We start from the raw sequence: 8,153 nt of genomic DNA on the forward strand, positions 1-8,153 counted from the left end.
TTTTTTTTTAAGCTTTTATTTAACTTGCTCTGTATGACAATGCAATGCGAGAGATGAGTCAACCTGATGGGTGGGGCAGGAGTCGAGATATTTGAAATGTCGTATTTATAGTCTGATTTGGTTCATATTTAGAAGGTATATTAACTACATTAAAAGGAATAACCCCACAAAAAAATTTTTCCGATAGGTAGGTCACGAGTCGATATATTTGGCAAAAAAATATTTATGGCCCGATTTCGTTAATATTTAGACAGCTTGCTTTAAAAATATTTGTTTTTACGATTAACTTATTGTTTTTAACGTTGGTTTGAACCGGGCTTGAACCCAGGCCCTGCGGAATGTTAGCGCGCACTGCTAACTGTTACACCACAACTGCCGTCTATGATTAGACCAAATTAAAGGATCTTCTTGTCTGGGTATAGGCGGTAGCTGTAAATATTTCTCCATTTCTCCATCTTTTGGCTATCCACATCACTACAAAAACTGTAATCAATGTCAGAGCCGTTGGCGACTTCCCCAATGCATTGCCAAATATCCGGGTCTCCCTCTTCAATAGAAGCTTTCACTAGAATTCGGCCTTTTTCAAATGATTTAGCAGGTTTCTCCATACTAACTGATTTATATTCTCGAATTATTTAGTTCCCCATATACCCCGTTTTTTAGATTTATTGATGTCAGAAAAGAAAACGACTTTTGAAACAAGTGTTACAAAATATTGCAACAATGAAGGGCGATAGAACCTTCCATTTGGGCTTGAACTAAATATAGAACTCTCGACTACTATCCCTGAAAATACCATTCGTTCATCTTGACTTGATGGTCACTTACAGTCATTTATTAAACAAAAAACTTCGATAAAATTAGTTTTTGCTATTCAACAAATGACTATAAGTGAGCATAAAGTCAAGGTGCACGAATGATATTTTCAGGGATAGTAGTCAAGAGTTCTAGCTTTAGTTTGAGCTCCAGTGAAAGGTTCTATCACCTTTGGTTTTTCTGCTAGAGCTTCTCAAATATTGCAAAACAAGCGATTTTTTAATACTTTGACCACGTTTTTCTCAAAATCTAAAGCTGATGGAAACTTTATACTTACAGATTCGTAATCAGCACAAAAACGGCTATCGAAAACAGCTTTAACATTTTAGGAAACAAATTTTTTTCCAATTTTTGTTGGACAGTGTAATATTTGCATTAGTAAAAGTTACCATAGAAAAAGCGCCCGACGGATTTTGCTTTTTTTTTTTGGAAAATATTCAGTGAGGTCCCCCGAAATAGTAGCAACAGGAATCGGCGAAGGGAAGCAACTTGAGGGTTGAAATTGTTTCCAGGGTACCGTGCATACGTTTTTTCTTAGCGGCGTTCATTGTTGTTTATCTTTTGTTTCTGACGTTTCTTCTCTATTTGCCAAAAATAATTGATAAATCCGGATTACAGGCGGAGAAGTTATTTTTTTAATACAGGATTATATAACAACTTGGATTTCAGAGGAGAAATTTTATATTCCGAATTACGTATTGGATAGTTCAGCTCGAAAAAGCAGATAATCTAGCTAAACAAAAAAAAAAAACTTTATATAAAAATATTGTGAAATTTATTAAGGGTAGCAGCCTACCGGATTTCCGATCGAATATCGGAATCCGGCTCTTATTTTTTACAGGATATCCGGAATCCGGTTATCCGGCAAAATCTCTATCCGGCACATCCCTAATTATAACTGATCGATCGCGGTACCGCGAGTACATCTCTGTCAGCACCCATGGTCGGACAAAAAAAGCAAGGGGGAGCAAGGGAAATGTCTACATTTCGTACGGATAGCCATGTCCGTTTTTGTTTGTTTGTTAAGTGTCGAGATGTAAAACTATTCAGCTACACAATGAAATTCATCAGCTGATTGGATATGCTAAAGATAGTATTTCAATTATTGAGAGTGGAAATGATAGTTTTCTTTATGGTAAAAATCGAGTCCGATATGTCAAACGTGCTGAAATAAGAGTTAAAATCTTGACATAAACAACGGAATGATTCGTTTAGTTCAAAATTAGTTTTCAAAAACAGTGGTCGAAAGTGTTTTGACACTCGAGAGGGAACCTTAAAATTTACCTCAGCCAGAAGGGCGGAGCTATCAATTAAGCCTATCATTAGTTTTACGATAAAATTTATAGCTAGCATTTCTCTACGATTTGCGAGTGTAGGCAAATTTATAAGCTTTAGACGACTTGTGTAAGGGGGGAGATTGTAGTCTGAATCCCAGTTAAAAACACGCAATTCAAAAAGCAAGAATTGTTTTTGAATTGATTCAATCAAAGTATAGGAGCAATTGGCGCAGTGTTTTCAGTCTCGCCAAGCCAACAAGCGATTGTAGAAGTTTCGTAAAATTAACAAAGTTTTTATTCGAATCTTTTTAATCTTAATGCAATATTTTAGCCTGCAGTTAAATTCAGACTGTAATAAATTAATTTTAATTTCATCTGCATAGTTACAACCACCTTAGATATTCTACAACAGGATTAGTTACTTTTGAACTTTAAAGATATTCATACATTTTAGTTAAAATACAACAATTCGTTATAATAATTATATTATGATATTTATGAAAAATTAATACTAGCGATAAAATACGAACCGATTTAAATCTTTCACCTTTTTCTTCTGAAAATTTGTGTAGCTATGCTTTAAATTCACTAACACTTGCGCTTGAATTCGTCTCACACATTTGCACTAAAATTTAATGAAACTCCAAATCAAGCATGCAACATCAGCTGCTACATGAAACACTCTGGCGAATTTCAGCACCCGCACAGTTGGCACATAATGTCATTTCACTTGAGTGCGCAGCTAAAACTTCTCTTAAATAGCACTAGCTCAAAAAGCCTTAAAGTCCGCTAACAAAGCCGAATGGATGTGCGAAAAATGTTGTAGCTGCTTTATTCCACGTCAATGTATGCACCGTGTGTCAGTTTAGAACAAAATCATCATATTTAGTATGGTATGTACTTATGTATTTGAAATCTTCATGAATTGTACACAGAATTTTCGGATAAAGATCCTGGTCGCCTAAATCATCTGAAGAAGGTGTATATGTGCAATGTTACAAGCTGGGGCAATCAGCGCGATCATAGACACCACAAACAAAAATAATAAATTTTGTATCCATTCACATAATCATCTCATTCTAAGAAATGTTGAAAATGTTTCAAGAATGTCAAGGTTTACGCATTTAGGAGAATCTAGCATTGAACATCATCTCAGTAATTATTTATTTCAATATTTTTAACCACATTTCAAATGAAAGTGACACAAGGTGCGGAATGCTTTCGCGCGCATTTCTGTTGACAAGGAACATGCATTATAAATTGAAAAATCGCTTTAAAGCGAAATAATCAATTTACTTTTTGACATAATTTCCATTTTTCATCAAAAGCCCAACATCAAATGCAAAAACTTACTGAAAAAATCGAAAGAGAGTACAAGTACCAAAACAATAAGCCACCCAAAATTCGCCCGCCCAAAAATAACACGCAAAGTGCAACAGGAATGGCACTAAGATGAGTGAAATACAAACCTTAATAGTTAAAATAGGCAAAAATGCAAAACAAAGTGAAGGGAGTAGACGGAGGTGTCGAACACATGCTTTAGGTCTGGCGGGAGTGGTGGAATTTCCTAATTGTGTGGGGTAGAAAAGTTTCCGTTGTCCATTGTTGGCATGTTACAGTTTTTGCAGGGCTCACAAATTCAGTTTGTTTGAATGTTGTTTGTTTGGAGTTCTTGAAGTTCATTTACCATTTGCGGACAGTAATAACATCTTTTCATGAGGATTTGATTAATGATTGAATTGAGCAAGTATTTCTCTCTTCTTCTCTTCCTCTTCAATGTACATACTTTTTTATGTTTACCACACTTTATTTTTAATGAAACTTTTTACAATTTCTACTATGCAATCACAAACTCATATATGCATACATGTATGTAAGTATAACTCATGTGGCTGCATGTACCATATCGTCGTTTAAAGTGCAAAACCGCGTATCAACAAAATGCAAAACCGCGTATCAGCAAAATGCAAAACATCGTATGTGAAGTTGTAGAAATTATTTTCTAGGGCGTAAAAACACTCATATTTCAAAATAGTTCTCTTTTTTTAAAGCAATCGCATATCTGCCTAGTATATTTCAGGACGAATGGATAAGGATTGAGCCAAGAGCTTGTGTGAGCAAATCCAATTTTTGGCAGCCAATGTCAGCTACGCGGCTTTGCAGAATCACGATACGCGGTTTTGTACTTTAAACGACGATATGTATGTACATACATACATACATAGGTCTACCGCCTGCAGCATCCACCTGTTGCTCCTAAATGGAACATGTCTACATGCAGCTAGTCAAGTTTAGAAATATAGAATAGATAGAAATTTCATGCTTACACATACTTTCACATAGAGGCACTTAATCGTACTTGTATACATATCCAGCTAGTTTTCGGGTGTCTCGTTGGCTTATGCGTATCAAACAAACCCTGTGGCAATCGCAATCGTAATATCATTTGTCGCATCATGTCGCCTCACTTCTATAGGAATCATTTATCATTGCAAGGAATTCCTTTACGATTTGATTAATTTTCTTTTTCCGAAACAAATTAACCCAATGTTGCGTTTTTGCCACCACTTTGTGTGCCGTCGACCCCGGGATCGACCTTCCTCATCCAAACTTACAGTTCCTCCGCCAGTATAATCTACACCATTGAGTTGATTGTGCAACTTATGTGTTCCGTGTTTCCGACTGCGTCGCCGCCACAGTGGTCGCAGCATTCTGATCATCTCAAATCGCACTGATCTTTAAAGAATTTCTTTGCCACGTTGCTTACTAAGCATATGCCTCTACATTTATGTATATGTATGTATGTAAGTATACACTTTGTTGCTGTTTAGTGGCTTGTTTGCAGGGGCCTACTGATTCCAAGTGCACACAGCTTGAAGATTTATTTCTTCCATCTCTGCTCATGCGTGTCGCAAGCACATCTCTTGCCCTCATGCCGCCACAACCTCTTCACATACTAATGCGAGACACTGCTCTCTAATACATTTACATACGTATGCCTTTCAAAAGAAAGTCGAAAAATTTTATTAAACGATGCCTTTAGTTTTAGGAAAGTTTAGGCGTGTAAACAAATCATTTAGCATGTTTTTGTTTTTTAACATTCACACCAAAACACATAATAGGAACTTCTGATTTGTTGTATATTGCAAACTTAGCTGCATGCGGCCAGAGGCTTAAAATAGTAAACAAATATTAATCACATTTTCTTTGGGTCAATTTGGTTCGTTCGATTTTGAATGATGACCATCAGCTTTTAATTTGACATTTATACCACCTCTTATTAATCCTTATTATTTAGTTGTTTTGCTTGTATGTTATTGCTTTTTAACTTGTTTCTTTTGTCCGTCAATGAGGTTTACAGAGGCTGACGTGTGCTGGCACTGTGGGCGCATATGGCAGATCGGAAGTAGAATGATTTATGATCGAAAAAAGTGATCAAGCACAGTGAGATCAGAAATGATGTGCTTACATATGAATGAACATTCCTTGTAAGTTGCATATTAGAGTATGCAATCTTTAAAACGCTCTTATATCATTTGCATATGTATGTATACGTACATTAGGGTGGTAAAAAAAAAAGTTTAAAATAATATTTTTCTAAATTTAAAAAGAGAATACCCGTATTTTTTGTTAAAAAAAAAAAATTTTTAGAACTGCCTCAAAGCGCATGAAGTTTTCCTAAAATATGCAATGGGGGCACATAAATATCGATAGGAAAAGCCAAAGCTGTTTCTTTTAACGCGTACCCCCTCATTTGATTGGTTTTGTCTTAAAAACTATCCGAATAAAATCGTATGCAATTCGGACAACGGCAACCCGTGCCGACATGCAGTAAAAGTTGTTAGAATAATCTTTGCGCAGCTCAAGTCAAAACAAGATTAAATATAACTTTAGTTTTCAAATATCCTTTGAAACATGTCAAAAATGTTCTTTAAAAATATTTTGATTCAAGATTTTTACTTTTGAATGCATTTTGAAGAATCTTTGTTTAATTTAAATCCTATATATATATATATATATATATATATGAGGGTTTAGAAGGATAAAAATTGCAAAAGGATATTTGCCTTTAATTAATTTTTTCGATGTCCGTGGGAGAAATCGTGCCGTCCTATTAAAAATTTAAAGATGCAGATTTACTAGAAATACGTTCAAGTATGGAAAAAAACATATCGAACTCTTCGCATTTCCAAAGTTTTCATGGACGATTAATTCAAGTTATTAACTAAAACTTCAACTAAAAATCTGCACGGGTGATCGTTATCCTACGGTCATAAAACTTCATACATATGCTATTTAGGCTAAAAATCACAAATGTAAAGGGATGCATATCAAAATTTGCAAACAAATTTTTTCCATATATTCTTGGGACAGTCTAATATACATATATGTACATGCATATTGGGGCGCATTTTTGTTTTCGTACGAATCGAAAATCGTGCAATTTTCCTATCAAATTTTATAAAATTTAAATTTTCGATTCGTACAAAAACAAGAATACGACCCCCTGTTTCGAAAATTAAAACACAATGATTATAATGTTAAATATTTCCATTAAACGTTTTTGAAGGGAAACTTCTTTGCGTTCGGTTGAGAGTAAATGCAAATATCAATGTAACGAAAAAGCAACACACTCGTTGGGCTCTAATTCAAAACGAAAAAGCGACAGAAGAAGGTAGGGGTGTAAAAAATTTCTTTATGATAAAAAAAATTAACCACATAGGCAGAGACTGTGCGTACTTTATTTCAACAATTTTTTTACCGAAGTTATCATTTCGCAACGGAGTGTACAAGCATAAAACACAAAAGCAGATCTATATTTTTTTTCTGATGTATTACCGAGTACTTTTTGTTCTCCTCGATTTTTTTTTTACTGATGTTAAAGCAAAACGCTGCTAGTTTTAGCCACCATGTTTTAAGCGGAACTTTTATTAAGCAAAAACCTGTTTTCCATGCTGATATCACCTTGCTAAAAAAAATTTATTTATGTAGATAAATAGCTCTGTGTGTGGAAATTTCAAGCTTTTTATTCGTTTCAGCAATGCAATTTTAGTTGCTAAAAAATACTGTTGATTTTTGACTTTTTTTGCTGACGATGTTACTAAACGGCGGCAACCTTTTTGTGGTATGTGTCTTGATGTTGTCAGACAAATCGAGGTACCATCAACTGTACTCCTCTTTCGAACGGCAAATTGTTGTTTGTGATAATCTTCTTAGGGCCGTTTTCTGAAGTAAACTTTAACTTTAAAGCTCATTTTATATTTAAAGGTTGGATTTAAAATAAAGCTTTGTCTAAAGTTAATCATTTCTATTATCGGTTTCTGACGTATGTATGTTTCTTGGTTGTAAACCAATTTAAAACCGATAATAAAATGCTTTACTTTAAACACAATCATAAATTTTAATGCAACCTTTAAATATAAAGTGAGCTTTAAAGTTACAGGTTACTTGAAAAAACGGCTCTTAATGTCATTCATTCTTTTCCGAGAGACGACCGCTTTTAGAAAGAACTTTGTTTTGGTGTTATTCGGACCAGAATTCGAATCTTTTGTTTCTTGTTTTAAATTTACGCTTTATCTGATAGAATTTTCGCAATATTCACGCTAAATCGGACTACGAAGAATTCAGTAATAGCCCAGATTATGATGAGGCCCGTTTAAAGACAATGACTAGTTTTATACTTTCGTGCACTTTTCAGTTGCTCAACTTTACCATATAATTTCGTAGATAGCACAAACAAACGTTTCTGCATATTTAACCAAACCCTATCCCTATGATATTCGACGTGCTGAATACGAACCCGAGATCTCTTAGCCGCCATCGCGTCGGATTCGAGGGCAATTGAAGGTCAAGTAGGAAAAAAATCATTGACCTGGAAAACCTGAACATTCAATACAATTCTTCTTAATTTGACCTTGGAAAGACCTCTAGATGACCTTGAAGAGTCAAGGGATCGGATTCAGCGACAACAGAAACCTATGTATATGATATGAATTTTTATTTTTATTCAATAAATCTTTCCTTATTTGAACCTTAAGTGAGCTCGAAAGGACCTCGGAT

Source organism: Rhagoletis pomonella, unplaced genomic scaffold (genome assembly GCF_013731165.1).
Source record: "Rhagoletis pomonella isolate Grant_MI unplaced genomic scaffold, Rhpom_1.0 Rhpom_scaffold_00090, whole genome shotgun sequence".
Taxonomy (NCBI): Eukaryota; Metazoa; Arthropoda; class Insecta; order Diptera; family Tephritidae; genus Rhagoletis; species Rhagoletis pomonella.